This window comes from Pogona vitticeps, chromosome W (assembly GCF_051106095.1).
Source record: "Pogona vitticeps strain Pit_001003342236 chromosome W, PviZW2.1, whole genome shotgun sequence".
NCBI classification, from domain to species: domain Eukaryota; kingdom Metazoa; phylum Chordata; class Lepidosauria; order Squamata; family Agamidae; genus Pogona; species Pogona vitticeps.
In genome coordinates, this window is record NC_135798.1 from 1,780,745 (window position 1) to 1,794,994 (window position 14,250).

General features: G+C 43.3%; 1 pseudogene across 1 annotated transcript; it reads right to left on the bottom strand.

The window, feature by feature from the left end:
* Positions 1-1,033: 1,033 nt before the first annotated feature.
* LOC144585035 (uncharacterized) lies at positions 1,034-10,957 on the bottom strand (annotated as a pseudogene). The gene is made up of 2 exons (XR_013539534.1): positions 10,383-10,957; positions 1,034-7,576 (listed from the first exon to the last, which is right to left on the bottom strand). The product of XR_013539534.1 is annotated as an uncharacterized LOC144585035 (transcript).
* Positions 10,958-14,250: the final 3,293 nt, after the last annotated feature.

The following is a 14,250-nucleotide window of genomic DNA, read 5'->3' on the forward strand; positions in this document are numbered from 1 at the left end:
AAAATTTCCAGCTGATGATTTGAAGCCTCGCTTATCCGGTCAGCAAGGTGAGCTCAACTAGCAGCCCTTATCTTGGCCAGATAAAGGTTAGTTGCGGCCCTGACAGCTTCTATATTATACTCCATCGGTTTCTTCCTCCACTTTCTCTCTAGCCTAATCCTAATTTTCTTTATTGCTCACAGCTCCTGGTTAAACCAGGGCACTGTGTGAGCTCTGCATTGGAGAGGGTGTTTAGGAGCGATCGTGTCAACAGCTCTAGTGGCGCCAACCAGATCTGCCGGTATCCCTCCCATGGTATCCTGGAATCCTACTGGATCCAGTAACCTTTGACGGTGGACCATTAAAATAGGCCCTTGCTCCCTGCGAGGTGGGAGGGCCATTTTGAGGTTACATTATTATCAATTCTTAAAGGGCTATTCTAGGCCTGTCAGCTCAGACGGAAGCTGTTCCCACATTCTTTGCTTTTCAAAGGTTTCCTCTTTGTATGAGTTCATGGATGAATAGAAAGATGAATCCTCCTACATTCCGTGTATTTCTACGGCCTCTCTCCTTTATGACGTCTTTGATATCTTCATGTCAGAACTTCATTAGGATATCTGACTCCACAGGAATCCTACAGAAATTTACAGGCAAGGAGATTCTACAGTTCATCAATGTTGTCACCACTGGAAGACAACTGACCCACCGGGGTCCTACCAAAAGCCCTCTCTGAGAGGTTGGTCCATCTCTCCCTTTCTCTCTTCAGCTAGCATGCCTCTCTCCTCCGTGATTTTTCTCCTCCCCCTTCCAACCTCTTTCTCTCCCCAATAGGAGGGTTTCTCCGATCTTACTTCTCTCCGTCTCCTTTCTGCCTCTCATGAAGTATCATCAAGTTCTCCCACTATTTGGTCCAGGGATTCTCCATTCATATCCACTCCCAGCCTTGTGGTAATATCCTCTCCTTCTTTTGCCCTCCTACCTCTCCACCTTTCACTCTCTCCCTTCTTGATGGTTCCCCAAAATATATTTCTCTTCCCTCCTCCTGTCTTATTCCTTTCTTTTTCTCCTGCACCTCTGCTGCTACCCTAATGTTCCTTTACCTAGTCGATCCTTTCCTCTAATGAACCTTCTGTTTCCCTCACTGGAACTTCCACTTTAGACACCCCAGGCTCTTTATTTCCAGACTCTCCATCCCTTCATTGGCCTAAACTTTTGATTCTTCACCTGGAACTATCTCCCTGGTTTTTTCTGTGACCCTTCTCATCTCTCTATCTTTCCATTCTCCCCATGGAAGTGTCACTTCTCTGACGGGTGATATGTTCTGTCTCTGGGGCTCCATGGGCTTCTCCCTCCTCTTTTCAGGAAAGGACAGCACTCTCGTCAGGATGGGTTCAGCCCGACTTTCTCCGTCAGATAGACAGCCAGTGACAAGGTGTTTGAAGCTCATCTGGGTATCTCACAGGAAATCTTTTAATTGTTCCAGTGATTCCAGGCAATTCCAAAACTTGTTAATTCTGTACAAGTTCATTTATTTACATCAATACTAGATTGCCTACTTAAATACAGTGCTTCACTTAGCGATGTTAATTCGTTCTGACAAAATCGCTGCTAAGCAAAATAAAATCGTCGTCATTGTCGTTTAATCATGTCCGACTCTTTGTGATCCCATGAACCAGAGCATGCCAGGCCCTCCTATCCTCCACTGCCTCCTGGAGTTGTACCAAATTCATGTTGGTTGCTTCGATGACACTGTCCAACCATCTCATCCTCTGTCATCCCCTTCTCCTCTTGCCCTCACACTGTCCCAGCATCAGGGGCTTTTCCAGGGAGTCTTCTCATGAGATGGCCAAAGTACTGGAGCCTCAGCTTCAGGATCTGTCCTTCCAGTGAGCACCCGGGCTTGATTTCTTTTAGAAATGATAGGTTTGTTCTCCTTGCACTCCAGGGGACTCTCAAGGGTCTCCCAGCACCACAATTCAAAAGCATCAATTATTCGGCAGTCAGCTTTCTTTATGGTCCAGCTCTCACTTCCATACGTCACTATAGGAAAAACCATAGCTTTGACTATGCGGACTTTTGTTGGCAAGGTTATGTCTCTGCTTTGTCATCACTTTCCTCCCAAGAAGCAGGTGTCTTTTGATTTCATGGCTGCTGTCTCCATCTGCAGTGATCATGGAGCCCAAGAAAGTAAAATCTGTCACTGCCTCCATATCTTCCCCTTATATTTGCCAGGGAAAAAAGCCCATAGAAACACATTAAAATGTGATTAATGCATTCCTATGGGCTTAAAACTCACCTTTGAGCGAAAATCCTCCATAGCGCTGCCATTTTCGGTGCCTCTAAAGTGAGGAATCCATGCCTGAAAACAGCGGGTGGCCATGTTTTTTCCCCGGTGGCCATTTTGAAACCACCAATCAGCTGGCCGATAATGGAGGTTTTGCGATGATCGCTTCCCTGCGATCATCGCAAAGCGAAAATAGCCCATAGGGACCATTGCAAAGCGATCACTTTTGCGATTCAAAAAACATTCTCGCAAAGTGATTTCGTCCCTAAACAAAGTGATCGCTATGCAAGGCACCACTACATACTAAACCCCCCAAACTATGTAAGGCACTCTTACAGGCATGAGGAAAAACTGTAGATAGAGATCTTTAAATCCAAACATCATACAGTTACACAAAAACTGCAGGCTAACATAAAATACATCCTTGCACCATGTAAAAAGATGCAGCAACTTAGATTTAGATAATAGGGAAAATTTAAGATGTGTTTCAATCTAAAATGCAAACAATAGTAAAACACTGGTGCTCATAATCTAGAAAGACAGAATACATCTTCAGAACGCTTCAAATGTTCTAAGAATACAATGATAAAAATAAAAAACCCTTATCATTTTCAATGAAAGACATGCAAATGTATTCAAACTTTAAAAATAAATATATACAAAGGAAAAAAAAGAGCACTATTTGGCTGTAAATGTGTTGTTAAGAAACAGAAAATTTTGTTCTCATTCTGCCGTTTGTAAAATCCATTGGTGGCTGTCAATGCCACAGTGTTATCTTTCCACTTTTCCAAGGACTTTCACCTGGCATCATGAAACCAAACATCAATGTTTCTCCTTTCCTTTCTAATAACACTTTGTGTGAAATCTCTCCCAATATTTATACCCCTTTGTTTTGCATCAATCAGCAAAACCAAATTTTACCAAGGCTTAGATTTCCCAGCCTCTGAGAAGCTCAGATGTTAAGAATCAAAGGATTTGGTCACCTCCGACCCAGTACAGTCCAGGGCCTGAAGAGATCCAGAGCTTGGAAAACCAAACTTTCCACTCTTTCCAACAATCCCTGCCATGCCAAAGCAGTATAGTTTCAATATAATAGCATAGAAGCACCTAGTTCTTCATAAATCATACCATATATATGTAGTTGTTTATAAAAATGAAGTAATACAAATTCATTGGTACCCTCTTTAAAATTCAATTACTATTATTATTTAGGAGGATAAAGACTTATAAAACAAATGACAACTTCTCTCTCTTCACTACTTGCTTTTCTTCCATCAGTTAGCCTTAGAACATCCATCCCTTTTTTTTTACACTAATTTTGTAAAAGCTTCCACTGGACAATATATATTATTCCATTATTTAGCAAAATGTTCCACGTCTATTTTGTGGTATCTCTCTGTTAATTACCGATAGAAGTAAAACACATCACAAGTGGAACTTCAAAATGGACTCCATTTTTCTGTTTTGCATTGAGGCAGGTTCTGGATGCTTAATCTTTCCACTGGAAACCAGCACAAAACTGAAGGAGCTTTTTACACATTTTTTAATTATCAGGAGCTCTAAATAACCCTATTTCCACATTGCATGCATTTCTATGGTTTCTCCCCAGTGTGAGTCCTTTCATGTCTCCTAAGGTGACCACTGCGACTAAAGCTCTTTCCACATTCCATGCATTTATGTGGTTTCTCCCCAGTGTGAGTCCTTTGATGTGATGTAAGTTTACCACTCTGACTAAAGCTCTTTCCACATTCCATGCACTTATGTGGTTTCTCCCCAGTGTGGGTCCTTTGATGTGACTTAAGGTTACCACTCTGACTAAAGCTCTTTCCACATTCCATGCATTTATGTGGTTTCTCCCCAGTGTGAGTCCTTTGATGTGACGTAAGTTCACCACCCTGACTAAAGCTCTTTACACATTCCATGCACTTATGTGGTTTCTCCCCAGTGTGGGTCCTTTGATGTGACTTAAGGTTACCACTCTGACTAAAGCTCTTTCCACATTCCATGCATTTATGTGGTTTCTCCCCAGTGTGAGTCCTTTGATGTGACGTAAGTTCACCACCCTGACTAAAGCTCTTTACACATTTCATGCACTTATGTGGTTTCTCCCCAGTGTGAGTCCTTTGATGTGACTTAAGGTTACCACTCTGACTAAAGCTCTTTCCACATTCCATGCATTTATATGGTGTCTCCCCAGTGTGGGTCCTTTGATGTGACTTAAGGTTACCACTGCGACTAAAGCTCTTTCCACATTCCATGCATTTATATAGTGTCTCCCCAGTGTGGGTCCTTTGATGTGACTTAAGGTTACCACTCTGACTAAAGCTCTTTCCACATTCCATGCATTTATGTGGTTTCTCCCCAGTGTGACTCCTTAGATGTGACGTAAGCTCACCACTCTGACTAAAGCTCTTTCCACATTCCATGCATTTATGTGGTTTCTCCCCCATGTGAGTCCTTTGATGTAACCTAAGATGACCACTCTGACTAAAGCTCTTTCCACATTCCATGCATTTATGTGGTTTCTCCCCAGTGTGGGTCCTTTGATGTACCTTAAGGTCACCACTGTGACTAAAGCTCTTTCCACATTCCATGCACATATGTGGTTTCTCCCCAGTGTGGGTCCTTTGATGTACCTTAAGGTCACCACTGTGACTAAAGCTCTTTCCACATTCCATGCATTTATGTGGTTTCTCCCCAGTGTGGGTCCTTTGATGTACCTTAAGGTCACCACTGTGACTAAAGCTCTTTCCACATTCCATGCACATATGTGGTTTCTCCCCAGTGTGGGTCCTTTGATGTACCTTAAGGTCACCACTGTGACTAAAGCTCTTTCCTCATTCCATGCATTTATGTGGTTTCTCCCCAGTGTGGGTCCTTTGATGTACCCTAAGCTGACCAATGCGAGTAAAGCTCTTTCCTCATTCCATGCATTTATGTGGTTTCTCCCCAGTGTGGGTCCTTTGATGTAACCTAAGGGCATAAATGAGACTAAAGCTCTTTCCACATTCCATGCATTTATGTGGTTTCTCCCCAGTGTGGGTCCTTTGATGTAATCTAAGGTCACCATTCCAACTAAAGCTCTTTCCACATTCCATGCACTTATGTGGTTTCTCCCTAGTGTGGGTCCTTTGATGTAACCTAAGCTGACCAATCTGACTAAAGCTCTTTCCACATTCCATGCATTTATGTGGTTTCTCCCCAGTATGGGTCCTTTGATGTAATCTAAGGGCATAAATGAGACTAAAGCTCTTTCCACATTCCATGCATTTATGTGGTTTCTCCCCAGTGTGGGTCCTTTGATGTACCCTAAGCTGACCAATGCGAGTAAAGCTCTTTCCTCATTCCATGCATTTATGTGGTTTCTCCCCAGTGTGGGTCCTTTGATGTACCTTAAGGTCACCACTGTGACTAAAGCTCTTTCCACATTCCATGCATTTATGTGGTTTCTCCCCAGTGTGGGTCCTTTGATGTACCCTAAGCTGACCAATGCGAGTAAAGCTCTTTCCTCATTCCATGCATTTATGTGGTTTCTCCCCAGTCTGGGTCCTTTGATGTACCTTAAGGTCACCACTGTGACTAAAGCTCTTTCCACATTCCATGCACATATGTGGTTTCTCCCCAGTGTGGGTCCTTTGATGTACCTTAAGGTCACCACTGTGACTAAAGCTCTTTCCACATTCCATGCATTTATATGGTGTCTCCCCAGTGTGGGTCCTTTGATGTGACTTAAGGTTACCACTCTGACTAAAGCTCTTTCCACATTCCATGCATTTATGTGGTTTCTCCCCCATGTGAGTCCTTTGATGTAACCTAAGATGACCACTCTGACTAAAGCTCTTTCCACATTCCATGCATTTATGTGGTTTCTCCCCCATGTGACTCCTTAGATGTGACGTAAGCTCTCCACTCTGACTAAAGCTCTTTCCACATTCCATGCATTTATGTGGTTTCTCCCCCATGTGAGTCCTTTGATGTAACCTAAGATGACCACTCTGACTAAAGCTCTTTCCACATTCCATGCATTTATGTGGTTTCTCCCCAGTGTGGGTCCTTTGATGTGCCCTAAGCTGACCACTTGAAAGAAAGCTCTTTCCACATTCCATGCATTTATGTGGTTTCTCCCCAGTGTGGGTCCTTTGATGTACCTTAAGGTCACCACTGTGACTAAAGCTCTTTCCACATTCCATGCACATATGTGGTTTCTCCCCAGTGTGGGTCCTTTGATGTACCTTAAGGTCACCACTGTGACTAAAGCTCTTTCCATATTCCATGCATTTATGTGGTTTCTCCCCAGTCTGGGTCCTTTGATGTGACTTAAGGTCACCACTGTGACTAAAGCTCTTTCCACATTCCATGCACATATGTGGTTTCTCCCCAGTGTGGGTCCTTTGATGTACCTTAAGGTCACCACTGTGACTAAAGTTCTTTCCACATTCCATGCACATATGTGGTTTCTCCCCAGTGTGGGTCCTTTGATGTACCTTAAGGTCACCACTGTGACTAAAGCTCTTTCCACATTCCATGCACATATGTGGTTTCTCCCCAGTGTGGGTCCTTTGATGTACCTTAAGGTCACCACTGTGACTAAAGCTCTTTCCTCATTCCATGCATTTATGTGGTTTCTCCCCAGTGTGGGTCCTTTGATGTACCTTAAGGTCACCACTGTGACTAAAGCTCTTTCCACATTCCATGCACATATGTGGTTTCTCCCCAGTGTGGGTCCTTTGATGTACCTTAAGGTCACCACTGTGACTAAAGCTCTTTCCACATTCCATGCACATATGTGGTTTCTCCCCAGTCTGGGTCCTTTGATGTGACTTAAGGTTACCACTCTGACTAAAGCTCTTTCCACATTCCATGCATTTATGTGGTTTCTCCCCAGTGTGACTCCTTAGATGTGACGTAAGCTCACCACTCTGACTAAAGCTCTTTCCACATTCCATGCATTTATGTGGTTTCTCCCCCATGTGAGTCCTTTGATGTAACCTAAGATGACCACTCTGACTAAAGCTCTTTCCACATTCCATACATTTATATGGTTTCTCCCCAGTGTGGGTCCTTTTATGTACCCTAAGCTGACCACTTGAAAGAAAGCTCTTTCCACATTCCATGCATTTATGTGGTTTCTCCCCAGTGTGGGTCCTTTGATGTACCTTAAGGTCACCACTGTGACTAAAGCTCTTTCCACATTCCATGCATTTATGTGGTTTCTCCCCAGTGTGGGTCCTTTGATTTGAAGGCAGATTTCTTCTCCCGCTGAAATTCTTTTCACATTCCATGTTTTTGTATGATTTCTTCCCAGGGTGAGTTCTTTAATCTGAACTAGCGGCACTGCTCTGAAGCTGTCTTCACACTTCAGGAGTTTAAGCCATTTCTCTTTTAGCTCATGGGTTTTTCTAACCTTTTCTTCCCGGCTTCACACTTGACTCTTTTCAGGGACAGAAGAAGAGGCTCTCAATAATTCTGGCCATCACGTTTGTTACCTAATAGAGAAAGAAGAAGGCATATTTCTCCTGAAGTCTTTATTGGCAACATTTGAAAAAATAGCCGTATTGTGAAAATAGCATGGTTGAATTGATACTTCCAAAGGGACAGTGATGGGAAAACATAGTTGATTAATATTAACCACTATTCAAAATACTATCAAACATGGGCCATCAAGTCAATTCTGACTGATGGCAACCCTTTTTTCGGGGGTTTCTAGGTAGAGAATACTCAAAAGTCTTTCCCCATTCCCTGATTCTGGGACCCTACAGTTTCCCAAAGGCCACACAAGCTGACCTTATCCGTGGGAGACACAGCAGTGAACCTCTGGTTCTGCATCCAGATATTTAAACCACTGACCTATCTAGCCAGCTTACTCAGAAATACTAGGAGAGGGTTTGATTAGAATTGAGGTTTTACTGGAAAAGTTCCATGGTTTACTTGCAAATTTCCTCCACTGTACAGTACTTAATTTAAAGGCATTGCAAGTCCATAAATGTACTGATAATGGCGAACCCATGAAAGGAGAAAAGGAAAGAAGAGCTGGAGAACCTGGATTAATAAAAAGCCATTGTTGGCTCATATTTAGCTTGAGATCTACAACAATTCCAACATCCCTCTCGCTCGTAGTTTTGCTGAGCCAAGTATCCCCCATCTTGTAAGTGTGCAAGTGGTTTCTTTTTCCAAGGTGCAGGACTTTGCACTTAACTGTGGCTAGGTAGGATTTGGCCAAAAAGAGGGGGGAAATATTATTAAATATAGCTGTGAGGGTTTATGGGTTAGGGGTTTTTTTTCCAGGAAAATAGTTAAAGTTTGAGGATTTGTTATTTTTGGGTCTTGCTTTGCTTGGGTATGTCGTCAGAGTACGGGACCAAATGGAGATGTGATGGTAAAATGGAATGGTTTAAAGTCTTGATAAATAAAGATAAATGTTAATAGATGAAGAGGAAGATAAGTTAAACCCCACCAAGGATGAAAGAAGGTACAGTGGTGCCCAGCTACATGATGACCTCGTGGAACAATGAAACCGCAGGACGTTGACTTTTTTGCAATCACTATAATGATTGCAAAACAATGTTTCCAATGGGTTTTTTTTGCTAGATGTGGAATAGTTCCGTGCTTCGCAAACCATTTGTTCACAAGACGACGATTTTTACGACATTGCAAAATGGCTTCCAGCTGTTTTTCGACCCATGCTTTGGAAGACAGCTATTAAAAACAGCTGATTGGTGCTCAGAAAATGGCTCCTCTATGGAGGATCTTGACTGGATGATGAGGTAATTTCCCCATTGGAAAACTTTAACCGGTTTTCAATGCATTCCAATGGGGATTTTTTTTGCATGACGATTTCGCTGTACAGCGGTTTCAGTGGAACGCATTATCGGTGTCTCGCGGGACACCATTGTATATTACAATATGACATAAACTGATAAATAGAACTGACATGCAAGATATTTGGAGAGAAGTGAAAGGAGATGTAAATAATTTTACTTTTTATTCATCAGCATATAAAAGTTATTTTAGGATAGATTATATATGTATGCATCTAGTGATTGTGATTTAGAGTTTGTAAGACAGACATAGGGTTAATAAAAGTAGCAGATCACACATTGGTGAATATGGATTTTAAGGGTACATGTGATTATAAAGAAGCTAGGAGGTGGAGGTTACGCACAGGAATTTTATGTCAAAATATTCGTATAGATCAGGTCACTGAGAAATACAGTAAATTTAGGTCTTCAACATACATAGGAATGGTCGTTTGACAATCAATCAATCAATCAATCAATCAATCAATCAATCAATCAATCAATCAATAGGAAAGCCGTAGAAACCAACTACATGTAGGTCAGCCAAAACCCTGAAGCTGATTCACTGGGAAGGTTTGAGGCTGCCGTAGCCACGGGCAGGCGCCTGGGATTGTAGGGGCGGAAACTGATATAAAAGCAGGGCAGGCAGAGCATTCATTGCTGCACCTTTGCTTAAGGCCGGTCAGGCTGAGAGTGGTTTCGTGAGCAAAAAAGTCATTATATATTCTGTACATGCTGTTATGAAGACTTTACGCTCTTTAAGTTAAACGTTTAAACACAAAGTATTTTTCTAATTACATTTCCCTGTCATGAGGTTTTAGATCCGGAGAGAAAGACAAAGCACTCAGTTTCTGTCAGCTCTCTTCTCATTCCCTCCAGAGGGGCAACATCTACGCTTCCACCAAGGCCACTGTTTGTGTCCACATATCAAAAGTTTCTTGAAATTTTACAACATAAACATATATTAGACAAAACGGAGAAAGATATGACGGAAATATGGAGGATAATTCGTAAGAGAGGGTAGTAAGTAAAGCCTAATTTGATGTACTATGAAATGTGTAACAAAGGGTTACTAGCTAAAAGTATTTTTTCTTTAGGATGAAACCAATAAAGGAAGATTTGACAGACTGGCAAAACATAATTAACAGATTTTGAAATAGTGATGAAAAAGCAAGGACTAATAAAAAGTACTGGCATTAATACCAGAAACTAGGAGGATTAGGTTGACCAAGGAGTGGGGAACTTGCAACTCATGGGATTTGGAGACTCTTCCTCTCTTAATGCAGCCTAAATAGCACTGGCCTTTTTTGCAGCCACATCACACTTTTGGCTCATCTTTGACGTGATCTAAAACGATTCCAAGGTCCTTCTCGCTCCTAGTACTGCTGAGCAAGGTATCCCCCGTCTTGTAACGGTGTGAAATAGTATGGGAAACCATGGAACCCAGAGACACTCCAGAGGCCAAGAGGTGAAGAGGTGGAGCAGGACTCCCCCCATAACCACTACCGTTCACAGAGCGACATCCCACAAGGGGAAATCCCAGAAGCTGACAGTCCGACAGTCCACTGCATTTATATGGCTTCTCTCCAGTGTGGGTCCTTTGATGTACCCTAAGCTGACCATTGTGACTAAAGCTCTTTCCACATTCCATGCATTTATGTGGTTTCTCTCCAGTGTGGGCCCTTCGATGTGAAGGCAGATTTTTTCTCTCGTGGAAACTCTTTTCACATCCCATGTTTTTGTATCATTTCTCCCCAGGGTGAGTTCTTTAATCTGAACTAGCAGCACTGGTCTGAAGCTGTCTCCACACTTCAGGCATTTAATCCGTTTCTCTTTTAGCTCATGGGTTTTTCCAAGCTTTTCTTCCCAGCTTCACACTTGTCTGTTTTCGGGGCCAGAAGAAGTATAATTCTGGCCATCGTGTGTTACCTGATAGAGAAAAAAGGAGATGTCTTCAGAATATAGCACAGAACAGAATCTAACTGGAAGTCACACCAAAGTTTGCTCTGTCTTTCATTCCTTTGAAAGGCATATGTCTCCTGAAGGCTTGACTGGCAACATTTGAAAAATTAGCCGTATTGTGCAAACAGCATGGATTCCCCTTGCCTGAACTGATACTTCCAAAGGGACAGGGATGGGAATATATAGTTGATTAATATTAACCACTATCCGAAATACTATTAAACATGGGCCATCAAGTCAATTCTGACTGATGGCAACACTTTTTTGGGGGGTTTCTAGGTAGAGAATACTCAAAAGTCGTTCCCCATTCCCTGGTTCTGGGACCTTGCAGTTTCCTGAGGGCCACACAAGCTGACCTTATCCGTGGGAGACACAGCAAGGAACCTCTGGTTCTGCAACCAAATATTTAAACCACTGACCTATCCAACCAGCTTACTCAGAAATACAAGGAGAGGGTTTGATTAGAATTGAGGTTTTACTGGAAAAGTTCCATGGTTTACTTGCAAATTTCCTCCACTGTACAGTACTTAATTTAAAGGCATTGCAAGTCCATAAATGTATTGAAAATGGTGAACCCATGAAAGGAGAAAGGGAAGGAAGAGCTGGAGAACCTGGATTAATAAAAAGCCATTGTTGGCTCATATTTAGCTTGAGATCTACAACAATTCCCAGATCCCTCTCGCTCGTAGTTTTGCTGAGCCAAGTATCCCCCATCTTGTAACTCTGCAGTTGGTTTCTTTTTCCAAGGTGCAGGATTTTGCACTTAACCGTGGCCAGGTAGGATCTTGCCAAAAAGCGGGGGGAAATATTATTAAATATATTGGTGAGGGTTTATGGGTTAGGGTTTTTTTTTAAGGAAAATAGTGTTTGAGGATATGTTACTATTGGGTGTTGCTTTGCTGGGGCTTGCTGTCACAGTACGGGACCAAATGGGAGATGTGATGCTAAAATGGAATGATTTAAAGTCTTGATAAATAAAGATAAATGTTAAGGGATGAAGAGGAAGATAAGTTAAACCCTACCAAGAATGAAAGAAGGTACAGTGGTGCCCTGCTACACGACGACCTCACAGGACAACGAAACCACAGGATGTTGACTTTGGGGTTTCTTCGCTGGATGTGGAATAGGTACGTGCTTCGTGAACTGTTTGTTCACAAGATGACAATTTTTACGACATCGCAAAATGGCTTCCAGCTGTTTTCCGACCCATGCTTTGGAAGACAGCTATTAAAACAGCTGATTGGTGCTCAGAAAATGGCTTCCCTATGGAGGATCTTTGCTGGACGATGAGGTAATTTCCCCATTGGAATGCTTTATCTGGTTTTCTATGCATTCCAATAGCGCATGATGATTTTGCTGTACAGCGATTTCAGTGGAACACATTATCGTCGTCATGTGGGGCACCACTATAATATTACAATATGACATAAACTGATAAATAGAACTGACATGCAAGATGTTTGGAGAGAAGTGAAAGGAGATGTAAATGTTTACTTTTTATTCATCAGCATATAAAAGTTATTTTAGGATAGATTATATATGTATGCATCTAGTGATTGTGATTTAGAGTTTGTAAGACAGACGTAGGGTTAATAAAAGTAGCAGATCACAAATTGGTGAATATGGATTTTAAGGGTACATGTGATTATAAAGAAGCTAGGAGGTGGAGGCTACACACAGGAATTTTATGTCAAAATATTCGTATAGATCAGGTCACTGAGAAATACAGTAAATTACATTTATTTTATTTATTTATTTATTTTATTTATATCCCGCTTATCTGGTCAAGCGAGGACCACTCTAGGTGGCTAACAACCTTAAAAATAATACAGTAAACAATGTAAATAAACAGTTCTAAATCATAAAAACACTAGATTACGATGCCAAAACACAAAACATAGAACAGTAAAGGAGGAAAGAAAGAGATCATGAGTTATGTGATGGGAAGACCTGCCGAAACATCCAAGTTTTTAATTGCTTCTTAAAGGTACCCAGTGAGGGAGCCCCACGAATCTCAGGAGGTAAGTTGTTCCAGAGGCGAGGAGCCACCGCCGAGAAGGCCCGATTTCTTGTCTTTTCCTTCCGGGCCTCCCTCGGCGTCAGGCTCCTCAGCCTCACCTCCTGGCTCGCGCGAGTGACACGGGTAGATCTTGGTGGGAGTAGGCGCTCTGCCAACTATCGAGGCCCTAAACCATTTAGGGCTTTATAGGTAAGCATCAACACTTTGAAGTCGATGTGGAATTGGATGGGCAGCCAATGCAATGCGGCCAGAGTGGGTGAAATATGTTGGTATTTTTTCACACCACTAAGTAATCTGGCCGCCGCATTCTGCACCACCTGTAATTTCCGCAGCAGCCTCAAAGGTAGCCCCACGTAGAGCGCATTGCAGTGGTCTAATCTCGAGATTACGAGCGCATGCACCAAGGTAGTGAGCGCCCCAACATCAAGGTAGGACCGCAGCTGGGCTATCCGCCTGAGGTGAAAAAAGGCGGTGCGGACCACCGACGCCACCTGGGATTCCATGGTAAGCGCCGGGGCCATATGGATCCCCAAGCTGCGGACCCCAACCCTGGCAGCAAGTCACCCCCCCAAAAGTGAGGGAGTTACCCAACCCCCCATCTGTGGGGGCGCCCACTCTCAGCACCTCCGTCTTGTCCGGGTTCAACCTCAGCCCGTTCTCCTGCATCCATTGCAGTACAATCCCCAGGCAGCGCTGGAGGGACAGGACAGCATCTCCTGCGGTAGGTGGAAAAGAGATGTAGAGCTGAGTGTCATTGGCATACTGATGACACAAGGCTCCACATCCCCTGATGTAGATGTTAAACAGCATTGGGGAGATAATTGACCCCTGTGGAACCCCACAATTGAGGCACCACGGGGCCGAGACCCTCTCCCCAAGCTGCACTCCCTGGGGGCGGTCCTCCAAGAAGGAACGGAGCCAGGCCAATGCCAGGCCACCTATTCCCAACTCGGAGAGCCTCCCCAGGAGGATACCGTGGTCAATGGTATCAAAGGCTGCTGAGATATCGAGGAGAACCAACAGGGACACGTTGCCCCTGTCGGCCTTCCTCAGTAGGTCATCGCACAGGGCGACCAATGCCGTCTCTGTCCCGTGGCGCGGCCTGAAGCCCGACTGAAATGGATCCAGGGCATCTGTTTCATCCAGGAGCACCTGAAGCTGATCGGCCACCACCCTCTCGACCACCTTGCTTAGGAAAGAAACATTGG